Source organism: Ictidomys tridecemlineatus, chromosome 5 (assembly GCF_052094955.1).
Source record: "Ictidomys tridecemlineatus isolate mIctTri1 chromosome 5, mIctTri1.hap1, whole genome shotgun sequence".
NCBI lineage: Eukaryota > Metazoa > Chordata > Mammalia > Rodentia > Sciuridae > Ictidomys > Ictidomys tridecemlineatus.
In genome coordinates, this window is record NC_135481.1 from 39,538,751 (window position 1) to 39,556,470 (window position 17,720).

Sequence of the window (17,720 nt, forward strand, 5' to 3'; positions counted from 1 at the left end):
CAGCATTTGCTACACTCAGTAAGACTCTTTCCTGTCATCAGATCAGGGTAAGCCCTGCCCTTGACCACTCAGCATACTTATTAGCAATGCCTCCTTTCACTCTCAAAAGCACCCCGGTTGCTTAAGACCCAGGGGCCTTTTTAAAAATCAGGACACCCTGTGCTGGAGGTGAGGAGCAAGCAAGCAGAAGCAGTAGCAGCAGATCTTATTTTCAAGGAAAGCTGAGGTCCAGCCTCTTTACCTGCAAGGGGCCTAAAGATGGAGGTCGAGTGAACAGAACTGGCAGTGGAGCAGGGGCTAAAGCCCTTCAACAGGTCCTATTTCCAAACAGGCTGGACCTGAAAATGGCTGGGGGATAAGGCTGAGGTCATCTGGGCCTGTGGCCTCTGAGGACATGGACATCAAATACAGAGCAAGGAGTGGGTGGGAGGGAAAGAGAGTCAGTCAGTACAGGCCAGGCTTGAGGAAGAACTCTTAGCAGGGGAGAAATGACTGGCCTGTTCCTCAGCAGTTTGCTGGGTATATGATCACCAGGTCCAGGAATACCTGACCCCTGTCAAAGGCTTCCTCTCAGCACACAAAAGGTCCCAAGCAGGGAAAGGTGGGAAGGAGAGACAGTGCCCATTATCTATTTTCCATTATTCACTTTCAAGAGCCTGTCCCCTAAGAAGTGTTCCCTGTAGAGAACATTGCTCTTTAATCTCCCATTCAATGCTCCAGTCCCTGAGGGACACCCCAGGGGACAGACATCTGGGAAGCCTCTAAATCACAGGGTGAAAGTCCCATTTCCAAATCAAGCACAGGAGCCTCCTGCTAGCCTCCTCTGAATCTGACTGCTCAGCATGCAGTCATGGGTGAAAACAGCCATGGCCATCAAAGCATATTGCAAAACAACTCCTAACTTTCATGTGGTGCCTCAGGCAGGCGAAGTCACTATCCTGAGGAGAGGCTGGGGTCTCTGCTGTACTCCAACACCAGGAAAGAGAAGAGGGCGAATATGAGTCATGCTTTGATGTGCCTATGAGAATCTTAGCTGCAGCTTTTCCCTGAGGTGGGGCTGGGTGGAGGGGCTCTGGACCTGTCAGGGCCCCTCTAACCTGTAGGTAATGGCTCACTTGGGCTTGATGGGGGAAGAAGATCCCAGGAAAGCAGTAAGATCAGATCCTATTCCAGTCCTATGAATCCTCCTGCTGCCCAGAATACTTCTACTAGATGACCCAGGAATTTTCTATCACTGCCAATGGACAAGGCCAGACGCAGCTTGGACAAGATGCACTGAGTTCCCTTAGCACTGTCTTCCACCCTTTCACCCAGGCACAGGTAATCCAGGCCCCTTTGAGGAAAGTTCCTAGGAGGGACTCCCCAGGGTATATCACCTCTCACCTAGATGGTATTAAGCAAGCTCTCACTGGAGAAAACCAGTCTGTCTTTGGTTCTGAACAGCTGCTATGAAGAACAGTGGTTGGTCAGTCAGTCTCCAGGCCCCAAATCCAGAGAACCACAGGTTGAATCCAGAATCCCCACAAATGTACTTGAAAGTCAACAAACAGGCCATCTCTACCTGAGGTACACTAGTTTTAGAAGTCATCCCCACAGATGCAGAACAGGTGAGATGTCCTGTTTCTTGTTCTCAAACTGCAGCAGCACCACACACACCACTACTACCAACACAGGTAGACATATGCAAGAAGCTGTGTGTCTAACTGAATGAAGGCTCGGGCAAAGGAAGCCAGAGGTCTGAAGCACTGCTGAGGGGAGGGTGGAGGCCTAATGGTCACAGCGCAGATCACTCTCACAAGCAGAGGCTGTATAAGAAGGAGGAGGTCATCAGCCTTGGCCCTTGCTCTTCCCTTATATACCTGGCTCTGGGCTTATACTTAGCAACACCATTTTCAGGGTCTCAGGACTGGGGTTCTTACCTACCACACTTAAAATTCTGCTTTATTTTTAATGGAGAGGGAGTGTTCTTGACTAAGAACAACCAGATGTCACCTTTGTGAGACCAGGAAGGGTACTGCCCCAGCAACTTCATTCCAATTAGAGCTGAAGCCAACTGGGCTGAATTAAGCATTGCCCTCCTTCACATTCACTCTTGGTATAACCTCTCCTACTGTGAAAGGAGCAACACTTGTCAGACATACCAAGTTTCTTGAATCTTCTATCAAAAAAGAAAAGCAGCAAGAGCACAAAGATAGGCACTCCTTTTCATTTAAATTTAGTTGATATTACTTTATGGAAAACAGAGCTGAAGCTGCTGTTCTTATAATATAGCCAGTAAAGGTGCTGGTAGCCCTTGAGTCTCTTCAAAGTAAAAAGCAGAAAGCACCAAAGCTCTGAGGTAGGCAGACCTGGATTTAAATGCTGGCTCTAGGGCTGGAAGTGTGGCTCAGTGGTAGAGTGCTTGCCTAGTATGGTAAGGCTCTGGGATTCATCCCCAGCATGGTAAAAATATAAACATAAAAATAAATCCTTGCTCTTCCCTTCATGATCAACTTAGTTTACTTCTCTGAACTTCAGATTCCTCATCTAATCTTATTTCAGGATTGTAATGAGGATGGTCAATCTGTGCAGGAGGCTAGCAGAGAGCTGGAGTCAGCAGGAGCCCAGGGCAGCTTCAACAGGGAAAACAGTCCCTTGTGCTGCTAAAACTCAAAAACCCAGCCTGCACCTGAAATCTGCTCTGCTACTTATTCCAACAGGAACACCCAAGTATCCAACCTGAAGTAAGTTGGCAACACTGCTTCCTTTTCCTTGCAGAGCCAGAATGGAGTGAAGTGGGGGGGGGCTCCACTTACAACACAGAAGATGGGCAGGAGCAGACTCTGAACTAGTTTACTCTGAAGGTGAATTCCTCAGAGAGCAAGGACAAGGCTAGACCCAGCTTGGTGTTAGAGGGTATGTTTCTGCCTGCTCCAGCATCTAAGGCTTCAGTGCAAGTGCCCAGTTTCAGCATTTCAGAGCTCCTGAAAGCAGTGACTTTGTCCACCAGCCCCACCTCCTTGGTATCTCTTCACCATTACTTGCTGCAGGCCCTCAATTCACCCTGTAACCAAGCTGGATCCTAGAAAAACCTGGTCAGGAAGCATGATGTACAATCAAAGGGAACTGGCCTGGCCTTAGGGATTGATCCCAGGGTCTCCCACATGCTAGGGAAGTGCTCTCAATAATAAGCTATACTCCCAGCCTGCACAGGCTTGTTTTTGAGTGCCTTCAGGTCTGGTGACCATCTAAGGAGCAGGGCTTACCCCCCAATGCCTGAAGGCACCAATCCTATTTATGGTCTGTCAGACTACCTGCTCCTCACATGTCATAGTGGAAGCCCAGAGAGGCAGGAGCAGCCAAGCAGGCAAGGTTCAGCCCTATCCCATAAAGGATAGGTCTGTGCTCTGGCTACTCCTGTACACTCTTGACAAGCCCAGCAAGGGAGCCCAGACACAGAAGGCTCAGGGTTGTACCCAAACGTCCAGAACCTCCATTTACTTCTTGATACAGAGCTAAAGCCAGACATTCCCAATCCTATAATCATAGAGGCAACCGATCCCACTGGGGAGTGGGAGTTCTAACTTAGGCTACGGATCCCTCATTGTATGTGAGAAAGCAAAGTTTAGGAAGGTAATAAGAGCAGAGTTGACAGACTCTTCTCACAGGGTTATGAACTGCCAATGCCCTAGTTTTGAGTCAGGGTCCCTTCCTATAGGTAGAGACAAGAGAGCACCTCTTCAATCTACACATTGTTATATAACACAGATCAGCCAGGGCAGTAGACAGAACACTGGTATTTTAGTCATACCAGTGTTCCACTTTAAGAAACTTTAACAAATTGGAAGGTAAATCATGTGCAATACAAACTAGTCTTCAGGAATTTTCTTTTAAGGTCTAAGTCCCTACCTCAGGCAATCTACCTTCCCCTATCTCTTCCCAGTGTACAGCTCCTGTGATCATGAGGTTGACTATATCTGCAGGCGCTAGCTCAGCTAAGCCAGAGCATCCACAACTCATACCCAAGACCCAGCACCTCTTGTGACCTTTGCTCATTCAGCCAACATTTGCTGGCCTCCACAACAGACGTTGAGACCCACAATGGATTAGAAGCCACTCATCTTGGTCAAGGGATTGGACTCTGAGCCTTGGTTTTCTTATCCACACAGCAAGATTGTTGTGATGATTAAGCTAAATCAGAACGTGTGCAGAGTGCCCAGTATACAGTAGGTGCTCAATTTCTTTTTCCCCTTCCCCTACATGTACCAGGATAAAGGTTAAAAAAAAAAAAAAAGACCGAGAAACTGGAGCATAGGCTTGTAGAAGATAGGGCAAGAAGTGTGACAAGGCTGTGATGGAGGGTTCAGAGTTCAGAGCTTGATGCAAGAGTTTTGCAGGGGGAACATCTGCACTGGGACTTCATTCAAATGTTTACTGAGGGCCTACCTCAAGCCAGGTGGACTGTGGGACAAAAGCCCAGCAGGACAGAGGAAGGGGCAACAGACAAAGGCTAAAGTCTTGCAGCAGCAGATGAATGCAGCTTTTCCTAGCCTCACTCACCCCTGTGGGCTCCACAGAGGATTATTCTAAAATGAGGGGAAAGGAACTCCAGGCTAAAGCTCCTTCAGACTCTTCCACCCAGATGCCACACTGCCCAGGGTGGGTCGGAAGCAAATCCTTGCCTGGGGCAGGACCCATTTGCTCTGAGCAGAAAACAGTATGGGAGAAATAAAACAGAAATGCAGCCAGGCACAGTAATCCCAGTGGCTCCGGAGGCTGAGACAGGAGGATCGTGAATTCAAAGCCAGCCTCAAGCAATAGCGAGGCACTACACAACTCAGTGAGACCTTGTTTCTAAACAAAATACAAAATAGGGCTGGGGATGTGGCTCAATGGTTGAGTGTGCCTGAGTTCAATCCCCAGTACCACACCACACACACACACACAGAAAAAAAAAAAAAAAAAATCAGGAATGGGAATAGGGTACCCCAAGGCTCAGCATCATGGCCTCAGCAAAACAGGAGGAAACCTCATGCTACCAACACACCAATACACCATCCTTCAAAAACCTGCCAACAACTCACCAACTTGTTCTATGTACTTGCCTAGCAGCAAAAGGATATGTGTTGATTCAACTACCAGGACAGTGCTGGGGATGTGACTCTGTGGCAAAACACTTACCTAGCATGTGTGAGGCCCTGGATTCAATCCCTAGTGCAAAAAAAAAAAAAAAAACAATAAAGCCCACAATCACTAGAACACTCCAGGAACCAAAAGTTTAGTTTTCTAAGATGGCTTGCTGAGACTCCTAAACAGAAAAACTGGCTGCCCAGCTTAAGATGAGGGCTCTCCCCCAGATCTTCCCAACAGAACGCTAACCTCCTAAATGAGTCAAACATGAAAAACAAGATCCAAGATCAGGCTTTCCCAGCACTTTACTAGTAGGAGCAAATCACAAGGCAGACCCCACCAAAGTGAGGTGACCTAACAGATTACCTCTTACTTAATTTACTAATGCCACCTACAAGGGGATGCAAACTCTGAAGACAGATAAGTTCTGCCCTCCTTACCACTAAATCCCATCCACAGGCTTAATAAAAACTTATTGCATGGATGAAGATCTGGCTGCCTACCAGATTGATTCCTTATCCAAAATGCTTAGAACTACAAGTTCTTCAGATTTTTGAGTTTTTTAAAAAATATATTTTTAGATATTGATGAATCTTTATTTTATTCCTTATATGCAGTGCTGAGAATTGAACCCAATGCCTCACACATATTTGACAAGCACTATGCCACTGAGCCACAACTCCAGTCCTGAGTTTTTTGGGTTTTTTTAATATGTGCATAGACCACTTGAGTATCCCTAATCTGAAAACCTACACTCTGAAATACTTCCAAATCTAAAAGTTTTGAGCACCACCTGAGAATTTCAAAATGTTTGCATTAGGGATGCTCAACCTGTAAAACATTTTTAAACTAGAATAATGGTACTACTTGGGAGTCCAAGACAAGAGTCCTCTAACCCCCATCCCAGGAGTCCACTGTTCCTCTTCAACTTAATCCATGAGGGTTACCTAATCTAATAGGGTTACTTTGGATAGTTCTTATTTACACAGCAAAAGTTTCTTTCACTCCCATCCTTTTCTTTCTCCTAACTTGCCCAGTTACTCAGGAAAATACTCCACTTGTTAACCTAAACCATTAAATGAGTAAGTATAGTGCTAGACACACTTGTGTCTAGACAAAGAATGTTACATATGTGAAAGGAAAATCAGCAACAAAGAACCAGAGTTAGTGCTGTCAGTCCTAAGTCTGTCCCCTAACTGTGCAGAACAGTCTGTTGTAACTGGACAACTAACTTTTAGGTACTTGCTATGTACCCAGCACCACCCTCAGCACATCACATTCACCATCTCATCTATGGTAGAGATGTAGCTCAGTGGTGAAGTGCTTGCCTAGCAAGTGCTGAGGCCCTGGGTTCAATCCCCAGTACTGCTCCCCCCCCACACACACACCAAAACACTTCATCTATGCTCACTACAGCCTATGACATAGTAGTTTTTTACCATCTCAGTAGTTTTTACCAGTTTGTCCTCTGGTCAAAGATAAACAGGTACAAAGAATTAAAAGAACTTGCCACAACTGCTGTGTTGAAGGAAGGCAAAGTGGGACATCCAGGTAGGCGTCTGTCCCAAAGCCCACATTCCCACTTGCTATCTCTATCTAGAGCCTCACAGGATAGCTGCTGTATGGCTGACCAACATTCAAGATAACTTGCACATTCAACTTTTTTTTTCTCTTTTGCTTTAATTATTGCCATTATAAGGATATTATTAATTTTTCCTGAATTTTCAGCAAGAAGAAATTGAAGGTGTAACTCTATTTATATAAATCAACTGTGGGAAACAGAAATATAATTTTAAAAAATTTAGAAAAGTTTGCTCAAAGTTCCCAATGAAGTCTTACATGCACTTTTGAAACAAGCCAATTTAATGTCCTAAAAAGCAGTAATGGCTCCAAAGATATGAGTCTATAAACTTCCCCAAGAATCTATACATGTCTCCTGTTCCAGATGAAATCCTCTTCCTCCAGCTCGGACTGCAATGAAGAGTAAAACTTGGTCATCATACTCTAGACAGCCACTTTAATGTGCAGAGAGACACAGTCACCGCACTTGAGCTACCTCTTTGAGACAAATAAATCCCAATACTTTGAATTTATTCTAAAGATCACTTCTTGTAACCATTTCACCATTTTTAAAATTCTTTTCTACATTCTGTCCAAACTGTGAGTCCCTGCAGGCACAAAGCAGGGGACACTTCTCACTACCAAGGAGGGCCCAGCCAACCCTAACCATAGACGGAACATGACTCTATCCTTTATTCTAGCACACTTGTCATATCTCTTGGCATAAAGTGGCATTCTAATGATAACTTTCCCATGATTCCTACAAAGATCCTCTGAAAACCAAGAATTCACTTCTAAACCACACAGGAATATAATTAACAATGAAGTTACCCCCAAACTTTAGTCCAGCAGCTACAGTTGGAAAGGATATAAGTATGGGTCATCCCTCTCCTCTGCAGGAGTAATGAACTGGATGGAGGCAGAGTCTGTGAGATCTTTGGGGTCAGAAGAAAGGCAGAAAGACACCAGATCCAATCCCCTTACCCATGGGGGGTCAAACATCTCCCCTCCCCAACCTACTGGGAAAGGAATTGGGGCAAGAAGAATTAGACTCAAGTCCCTGCCTGGCTAAGAAGTCACTTGTTTTTTCATTAGATAACTTGGTCGCAGTTCTTTAGAACAAGTTCCAAATTCCAGGCTGAGACACAAACCCTGATAGATCAGGCCTGTAGGATCTCAAGGACAATGCTATTTTAGTGTGTAGGACACTGAATTGGGTGAATAACCATCCTTGCATATATATTCCATTGGGGAAAGTAGAATCTCATGAGCACCTCCCAGGACACAACACCAAGGCCTGGATGTGATAACGGCCTGAGGCCTGCTCACCAAACCCACAGTCCTGTTTTTAGACTGTCACCTGGGGCAAGAACCCACAGCCCCCACTGGAACCCAAGGGCAGGAAAGTACTTGGTGGTATGGAGAGCCTGAAGCTAACTGGCCTGAGTAGGTTGTCTGCAGCCCACTGCTGCTCTGTTCCTCCATCTCCCTTTTAGTCATTTTACTGCTCATCAGTGGCAATACCAAGAAGTGGGCTTGGGAACCATGAAGGAGCTGAAATTCAAACCAGTCTATTTTACTCCAGTTAGATACTTCCCATAAAATTAGGCAGGATTTCTCATCCAGGACCTCCCATGCCCTGTCCTGGGGAGGTCTAAGGAGTTGCAAAAGTGCAGGCTACAGGCACATCAAGTGTCTATGCTTTCAATCTTTGTGCATCTTAACTACACATGGTATTTTCCATTTCTTCAGCATTAAAAGGCACTTTAACCTTTAGCTGACCCACCAAGTCAAGGCCAGAAGACCTGCAGAACAGGAGTGCTAGGGTTGCTCTCAGAACCAAAGCACAATCTCCTTGTCCCTCCAAGGTCCCCAGCACAATGTCAAGTTCACAAAGGAAGTGATCTTTGCCAGACTATGCTAGCAAATTCCCATAAATACTTGGGCAGGGGTAATACTGCTTATGTAAAATGCTTCCCCATTGAGAGATGCTGCTTTATTTACATTCTTCACAACCCATTCATAAAAAGAAGGCCTTTAATGTCCAGGCTGTTCATATAATGCTCCATAAATCCAGCAGCTTCGGCTGGCAGCCTGAGTTCAACACAGGCTACTTCTCAACTCCAGAGATTCTTTTTTCCTTAAGTTCTTTTTTTCTTTCTTTTTTTTTCCCCCTGAACAATTCACCTTGTGATAGGGTGCTGAGGCCAGATGTTGCTAAAGCAGGGCCAAGAGGAATAAGAACATATAAAGTGAACACACATAAGTCCTCTTGGATGCTAGGACAGAGAGTTGGTGAGAAACGAAAATAAATTATTTGCAAATCCCCACAGAACTCCAATTTGAAGTATGTATACTGGGAGGTTGAATTCCTTCCAGGTCTACTGAAATTTCCTTTCCGTAATGGATAGCAAATGCTCCCCAACTCATACCTCTGATTATCAGAGAAGGTATGGGACACTTTTTCAAACTCAAATGGAAAAGAGGGTTCTTGCTGTTTTTTAATTTGCATTGCTGATGAATAACTGAACAAGAATTTTCTCTCCTTCTGGACATAAGTGCTCCAAGAGCTGCTGGCTCCAAGAGGGGCACAATTTGCTCAGGGTGAAGAAACTCCCCATGAAGAGAGGAAGGACCATGATCTAGAAAACACAAAATAGCATGAGCAGATGAGGAGAATGCCCAGGAGAGGCCTTCTGAGGTAGGTTTTCTCCTGCTACAGTGGAAGGAGAGTAAAGCGGTAGGATTTTTTTTTTTTTTTTAATTAATCGACAGGGAGTGGGTCTGCATTGTCATGGCAACTGTGAGGGGTGGCCTTCTCACTTAGAAAGGAAATGCTGGTTGCTGGTCCACTCATCATCAAACTGGAGCAGAAAAGGAGATGGGGGGGGGGGATGGATGAAGAATGTTTTTTCACTGTTTAATCTCAAACAAGTCACCAGACCTTTTTTCCATTTCCTCCATGGTCCACCAAAGTTGATGGTGAACACAAATTCTGAGAGAGAGCTGAGAGAGCTGGGACCAGAGCTTTCCTTTCTGATAGGTATAAGGTGAGGTTGATCATGCCTCCAACATTAGTGATGATCCCCCAAACACCTCCTACAAAATGAACCCTAGAAGTCCTATCACTGAGCCACAGCCAGGGTTACTTTTCTTTTCTGCTCTCAAAATTGTATTTTTTCCTCATTTACACCCGGATTGAGAAGAGATAAAACATATGGATTCGTTTAGCCTGGACAACAAGGAAAATTGCATAAGAACAGCAAAGCTGGGTTACAGAGAACTATCTGTTGGGGTTGGAGGAAAACAGGATTACAGCTCTTTTCCAATTCATGTCTATATGGTGTCATGTGAGCAATCCACAGGACTGACTCTTCACTAGCAGAAATACCAGAAAAAGATAAATTTCCCACTCTAGAGCCACCTATACATGCCCTATCTATTTTCCTTTCACAGAAAAGATCAGAAACCCCCCCAAGGACTCCATATTGAACATTTCTTGACAAAGTGGAGGGAAGGTTTCCCTTCTGTTCCCAACTCAGCAGCCAACTGCACTTATTCATTCAACAAAAACTATGTGCACAGCATCCTATGAGAAACACTGGAATATGCACACACATACACAGAAAGGTTCAATATTCAAATTATTCCTATCCTTAATAAATTTTCAATCGATAAAACTACTCAAGAAGATATCATGTTAGAAAATCTTCTGAGCTCTGAGGCAGATGACTACTTTGGCCTGAGAAAAGCAAGACTACAGACAAGTGAGAGGAAAGGAGAGGGTGGGAGCTGCAGGAACAAAGGTACAGGAATGAAAAGTGCAGGGCATAGTGAGGGAAGAGTTTTAAGAATAGTGTTTAGGATCAGACTGCAGGAAAAGGAGAGTCATGGCAATTTTGTAGGTAATGAAATGACTTAAGAAAGAGATGCTTTCGGAAGAATGATCTGGTAACTGTGTACAGACTGGATCAGAAGAGCCAAAGAAATCAGGAGAGAAAAGGAGGCCCTGACAACAAAAGGCCTGACATGAGGACAGTCAGGATACAGAAAGGAAAAAAGGGAGTAAGATATTAAAAAGAGAACCTCATTGCTGGTTCAACTTCCCAGAGCCAGCCCTCCTAAGCATGGATCTGATTGGCATGAGTCTTTTACCAGGTAAGTGCCCTATTAATGAGGGAAATGCTATTCTATTTTGGCAACTTCCCTTCACATTTCAGCAGCCAAACAGCGTACCCCAAACTGCTACCAAAACAAAACAAAACAAAACAGACATAGCCCTACAGAAGGCACATAGGAGTTGAGATTCTTCAGCCTTCTCTGGGTTTTAGACACACAATTAAGGTCTCTCTGGACAAACTTTAGTCTCCCTTTCCCACAAGTATCAACTCTGCCCAGACTAGGGTTTAGACCCTCCTGTGGGGAGGATGGGGTAGTCATGAATTAACTTCATGCCCTCCTACCCCTCTGACATAGCTGACAAGTAGCTTTCTCAGTTTGTGCTTACAGCCAACTCCAGGTGTGTTCCTAACTAGCCCCACTGAGGTATAACTCTGAACACATTCTCAAAGTGCAGGATGTAAACAGCCTGAGTCTCCCTGTCACTGCAATCCCAAATCCCCAAACCTTTAGGTGTGGGGTCACATGAGCTCTTAGTAGGTTTTTAAAAAAGGAATAAATAGCATTCAGCCTAGCTGCTCACTGGTGGGGTTAGAGACACAGCATCAAGCCAGTGTCCTCCAGCTGGCCAAGGACTGTGGTATCCCTCCTAGGCCCTTTTCTCCTTTTTGTGGAAAGACAGGGAATGTTTCAGGTAGCTCAAAGAAACAAAAACCTTATTTTATTTCATCTTTAAATTTCTGCCTCGATTTATAAGCTCAGATTCTCATTTCCTTAAGTGGGTGCCTTCTTAGCTAAAGAAAAGTGCTAAAGGCAGTTGTGAAGGGTATACTAGTGTACTAGTTCCAGTCCTAGTCCCAATCCAACTAGGCTTCTGAGCTCTTAAAACTGCCGACAAATGGGCAACTGAGAGACATCCCAGGTGGAGTTAAACCTCTGCTCATAGAATGTGCCCGGGTATACTTGGCTAGCTGAAAATTCTTCATAGCTGACAGGCTCTAGAGCGATTCATTGGACTGTCATCTGGGTGTCCCCCAAGCTGGGTCGTCACCCGCCAGGGCTCTCGGGGCACACACTCCCACCCCTGCCCCTCCGCCTAGGCCAAGTCGACCCCACTCTTCCCAGAGCATTGAGATCAGAGGCTGAAGACTAAAGTCATGCCACAGCTCCTCCAGGCGGGAGCCCTGGCCCCCGCAGTCCCCGGGGCAGAGTCCGGTCGTGTCGCCGGTCGTGTCGCCTGCCCCTCGGGGTGGATGCCCTGGACATGCTCCCCTCCCCGACGCCACTACCTGCGCCCGCTCGGGCGCCGCCTTTGTCCGGCGCTTTACTGCCGAGCGGGCCCCTCGGGCCCGACCTGACCCGGCCCCCGGCCCCAGAGGAGAGGCGGCAGGGCGGGCAGGGCACGGCCAGGCTGGGCCGCGAGCACAGGGTCCCGCTGTCACTTGGAGGCGGTCTGACAACTTCGATTCCCCCCGCCCCACCTCGGACTCGGCCGCCGCCCCGCACGGTCCCCGCCGGGCCTCCCGCGGCCCACACTCGCTATTCGAACCGGTCCCCTTCCGTCTTCGGCGCCTCCCTTCCTTCCAGCCAGATCGGATCGGGTCTACCCTACACCCCCCCGCCCAGCAGAGCCCCCATTCTCTGCCCCCCCCTCCAGCAATAACCGGTCAGCTCCCAGCGCGGGAGGGCGCCCCCCACCCTGAGCGGGTGATCCCGCGGCGCCGCCCCCGGCCGCGGCCCCTTGCGTCGGGGACCGCGATGGGGGAGGGGGCGCGGCGGGGGCCTTGCCGCCCGCGCACACCCAGGCAGCCGGCTCCGCCGCGGCGAGCAAACGACCGGCGTCCTCCTCCCGCCCTCCGCAGTCCGGGACGCCCGCGCCGCCGGCGAACGGCCGAGCTGCCACCCTGCGGCCACCACCCACCCCGCCCCCGGCCTGCGAGGCGGGCGGCCCCCAGGGGCTGTCACCTCGAAGCGCGCCGCGCTCCCCGATGGCGGGATCGCGGCTCCGGACCCAGGGGAGGGAGGTGGCGCAAGCGGGCTGGCGGCCGCACCTGCTTCGCGTCGTCCGTCCGTCCGTCCCTTCCCGGGCTGGCGGGGGCGGCGGCGCGGCGCGCTCGGTGGGGCGCGCTGACGGGCGGCCGGTCCTCTCCCCTTCGCTTGTCCGCCTACCTCGCTCGCTCGCTCCCGCCCGCTCGCCCCTTCCCCCTCCTCGACCCCGGCCCCTAGCTCACCAGAACGGGCGGCGCGGACGGCGCGGTTCTGGGCGCCCGCAGGCCCGGGCCGGGCTAGAATCCGGCGGCTGGAACCCCCCGGGGGCGCTCAATTCCCGGGCTCCACGCTGCTGCGTCAGCGCCTCCTCCTGGGGGCCGGGGCCGAGCGGGCGGAGCGGGGGCTGCGGCCGGGCGGGGCCGTCGGGGGGGCGGGCGCGCCTGGCCGGGGCGGGAGGACGGCAGAAGCCGGACGGGCGGGGCGGGCGGCCGGACGGGCTGGCGGCGGGGGCCGGGCTCCGGGATCCGCTACGCCGCTCGCGGTTCCCCCACAAACTCCCCGAGAGCGGAGCCTCCGCCGCCCTCCTTCCTGCTTCCTCGTCCCCAGCCAATCAGCGGCGCGCCCCTCGGCCAGCTCCGCCAATCAGCCGCCCCGCCCTGCGCTGGCCCCGCCAGCCAATCCGGCCCTCGGCTCCCCCTCCCGGTCTCCGACCAATCAGAACCGTGGGTCGGTCGTCCCAACGCAGGGGGCAGCACGAGGCGGCCGGGGGAGGCGGTGCGGGGAGTGGTGGGGCCTGGGGGGAGGGGTACGGTGCCAAGGGTGGTGGCGGGGGGGTGATTTTCTTTGCCGATTTCTTGGATTTTCCTCTTCTTCTCCAGAGCCTGAACCCGTTTCCCATAGTGACCTGACCCTGGAACCCCAAACCCCCAGCTGCAGCCCCCCATCCTGAGAAATCTTATCTCACGCACCCCCAGCCCCACCGTAACCCCTCCACATCCCTCTTCCTAATTATCCCGTCTCCAGCCCCCACTGGAGAAAACTGCGGGCGGAGAAACACCCCACCCTCATCGGAGGCTGCTGCCCACTAGGGCAAAGCTTCGGGAAGACCGGCCGAAAATCAAATGAGAACAAACCCCCTTTCCTGCAGAAAGGGCCCCAGACTCCAGCGAAAGGGCCCCGACTGCTGAGAAGCCCCTCCCGCCCTTGCCTCATCTTTCCGACTTCCCTGCCTGCCACGTCTCCTTTCCTTTCAAGCAAGGTCGGTCCTGGCTCGGTAACCCCTCACCCGCATCTCTTTTTCCTCTTTCTGCCCTTCACCTCCAGCCCCGCTACCCCAGCTCGCAAATCACCCTCTTTAGAAACCGAGTGTGGAACCCTCATCCATTTCTAGCTGACAGCAGAGCCTGGTCTGTGAGTCCTTGACACCCACACACCCTCTTCCACCACCGCGGGGAACATCAGAGCTCTCCCAGGGAGGGGGAAGGGGGCGGGCAGCCTGACAGGCGCGACTGGACTCCCTCCATCGCGTCCCCAAGCCGGGATGGGACCAAATGCAGGCACTTACCTGGCTTCCCCCTAGTCACCAGATGCTGTGGCTTCGTCTCTCACACCCACAGACGTGCCTTTCCAAGCCTGAGCACGCTCGAGGGGTCACCAGGATGGGTGGGCACAGCAGGTTGAGGTCAGACAGAGGAGCGGGATGTCCCTGTGAGGTGCGGGAAGAGGCTGTGTCCTGGGCACCTTGTAACACCAGAGCCCACGCTGGACTTCACTTCAACAAGCAGTGGATATGCACCCAGTAAGTTCTTGAGAAATGCTGGGTCCACCCTTGACAAAGCCTCATTCCCAATTCAGGCGGGGGAGGGGAACTTTGGGAGGTAAAAGGAGCAGCAGCAGAAAGGGCAGTGTCAAGTCACCCAAGCAGTAGGAGCTATCTGGGAAGGCTGGGCCCAGGATCGCCTTAGGCAGAGAAGAGAGAAGTGCCCAGAGTGCTGAAGTTGCCTGGGGAAGCAGGAAAAACCCAGCCCTGGAGTGTGGCTGAGGGGCTTCTCCTGAGAGGCTCCTGCACTATGAAGTGCCAAGCCTCCAGCGTTTCCTAGACCTTGGGACTCAAACTCTCACCCAGGCTGATTAAGACAATGGGCAGCCAACCACTGTGGCTGAGAAATCCCCCCAAAACAGTTCGTATCTATTCCCAGAGTGTCAAGGGGACCCAAATGGCATTAGGTGTTTGGGGGGCATGTTTAAAGTAAGGGCCTATTAGAACTGTGGCACAAAACTTCTCAAAAGTCCAGGTTCTCCTAGGACAACTGCCCTTACTTCCATCTCCTATCCTTAGAAGCACAATCCTCAAACCTATGAAAGTAGAACACTAAAGGTTTTCTCCCATTTCTGAGCCTCCCAGGACAAAGATTTCCAGCACCCACCTCTCCCAGCACATATAACAGGCCAACCCTATTCCCCTCCACACAAAATTCACCTTCTCATGTCTATCACCATGTTCTGTGGTAGCACCTATATCTCAGAGATTGGTGGTAGAGGGTAATAGCAGAGGCCACTCACTGGAGCTAAGCCATGCCACAGGCCAAGGCAGAGGAGGGAAACTGGCTCCTATCAGTAATCCAGCCTTTGACCTTGATAGCTGCTTCATCCCTGACAAGGGACCAGCTTTGAGACTAACAGGATCAGAAGAGAAATATACCTGGTGACAGTGAAGGAGATGCAAGTGACGGAAGGCACATGCTCATCTTGGGAAAGGGCAGGGTAAGCTTGCAAAAGTGGACTTCTCTATGACATCTGGAGGTTAAGATCCAGTGGTCCTGGGGCAGGAGGAAAAGAGGGTGTTACTTGGGATGCAAACGTGGGGGTGGGAATCCTGACTTGAGAGGAGACAGAGCCCACTCTAGCCACCCAGCCTGCCCAGCCTGCTCAGCAACCAGAGGAACTCTACCCTCAGAGCCTCCCATGTGGGTGGCTGCCTCCTTTGCCCCAGGAGGCTTTGGTTCAGTGGGCTATGTTTCGGGGACACTGGCTGGTGAAAGGCACTTGGTGTTCCTCCTATGTCAGTCAACTGATCTACCCCTAGGCCCAGCTTTCTCTCCATGTTGTTTTTAAATCTGGTCAGCAAACCAGCATACAAGACACCAGGGGCTACAAAGTTTGCCTGTCCCTCAAAGGGACCTTTTAGCCTCTTCTGTCCTCCTTCACCTCACTTCCAGGGACCTCTTGCACCTGGGCCTCCTTCCTTCCCAGTCCAGAGCCCTTCACATATGGAAAGGGCTCCACCTCTTCCTGCTTCCTTCAGCTCCTCCAGCTCTTCCTGAGTGGATGCTGCCCCCACTCCACTCCACTGAGCAGTAATGCCAGTCCCTGGGGCCCACCACCTCTCCTCTTCCAGGTGGTCCAACAGTCCTGAGATCCCCCACTGAAAAGGGTTTGCTGCTTGGTCTGGAAAGAGGAAAGGATCTATCAGTCTCCAGGGTCACCCCTCACTGCAGCCAGGCAGGGGCTGGCTCTTCCCAGGCACCTCCAGACCCATCAGGAAGGGTTAACTGGCTTGGAGCAGGAGAGCAGAGAGAGGGCGATGCCGAGAGGAAAACATCCAGGGCCAGAGAGAACACGCTGCACACCCCTCCCCCACCACGTACAACCAGACCGACAGCGGGGACAGACTGGCTGCTCCGTCATCCTCAGTCCAGCCGCCAGGCACCTCCCCCCACTGCCCGCCGCAGTCCTTGCAGACCGCCTGCCCTCAGAATCAGCCACCTGGCACCAGGCAGGACACCCCAGCGGGCAGCGCAGTTCCCGTGGTGGTGGCAGTGACCATTCTCTTCCCTCCATTCTATGGCAAGATCCCACCTTCTTTCCGGGGGAATAGGCAGCTTCTCCCCTACTTCCCACCTCTGAGCGCCTGAATTCTAGGTCCCAGGAACACTCACTGAGCCACCTTGGCCCCTCAACCTTACAGGAGGGCACAGTTCTCTAGGGGAGGGACACCAGGCCACCAATTAAATTTGGTTGCAGCATTTGCCCCCTCCCCCATCATAGGAAGCCCCCCAGGGGTGGGGAAATAAAGAAAGCTGGACTTTTATAGTCCTTTTTTGTGACCTACTCCCTCTTAAAGGGATCAGATCACCCCTCCTTAAAGGGATCTCTAGAAATTATTTGCCCCCAGGCAAATCCAAGTGTGGAAGTTTGTTCTTTACCTGCTGGGCCCCCTTCCCTAGGGATAGGGAAGGAAGAAGTGCTCCCCCTGTGACTCAGCGGGAGGAACAAGGTCCCCTCCTCCACCAAAGAGCCAGCGCATGAGTGTCCAGAACTGGACCTCTCCCTCCAATAAGGGCTCACACTGCCACAGGCTGGGGCTGGGGAATCGAGGTGAGGTGGGGGTTTGTGTTGGACTCAGTCTCTACAACAAAAAGGGGTAAGGGGTCTGCAGGCAGTCAGACTTTGGGGAATGCATGCCATAGTGCTGTGTTCAAAACCCCATCTGTCCATATTGCTGGCCCGGGGAAGTCTGCAGTCTGCCTCTCCCAGCAAAGACTGTTTCTGCTTTCTCCTTCCCTCCCTCTGATGCCCTCTTTGGGGCCCCAAGCCTTCCCCTTAGGGTGCAAGCTCTACCCCACACCTAAGTTCCTTCCACTGCAACCCCAACTACTGCTGACTACACCCATTTCAGTCTACTTCCTGCCCTAGTGCCCACTCTCTAGGGTCTCACCCGTCCAACAGTATATCCCCCTCCCCCAGGCCGTCAAGGGATTGGGGGATGGGCACACCTCGGTTCCAAAGAATCCAGCAGAGTAGCATCCTCTTCCCGCCCCTTAATAGGCACCTAGTCTCACCGTGTCCTAGGAGCTGCGGGGTTCTTGGAGGGAGTGGGTATAAATGGAGGGGAGGGGTCCGAGGGCACTCCAGCCTGGGAGAGGGACAAAGTCGAAAGCGAG

At 50.7% G+C, this 17,720-nt stretch overlaps 1 protein-coding gene across 4 annotated transcripts in view; it reads right to left on the reverse strand.

Annotated features, from left to right (window-relative positions):
* Bahd1 (bromo adjacent homology domain containing 1) overlaps positions 1-17,707 on the reverse strand; it is a 28,267-nt gene extending 10,560 nt beyond the window's left edge. The window contains exons 1-3 of one of the 4 annotated variants that reach the window (XM_005316405.4): positions 17,553-17,707; positions 15,479-15,596; positions 14,342-14,482 (exon numbers count right to left, since the gene is read on the reverse strand). The gene's annotated coding sequence lies outside the window, so the exon portion shown is untranslated. Of the gene's footprint in view, positions 1-12,753; positions 12,778-12,839; positions 12,972-13,019; positions 13,384-14,341; positions 14,483-15,478; positions 15,597-17,552 lie in introns of those variants that run through there. The other 3 variants (XM_078049808.1, XM_078049809.1, XM_078049810.1) reach the window with 3 other exon arrangements.
* Positions 17,708-17,720: the final 13 nt, after the last annotated feature.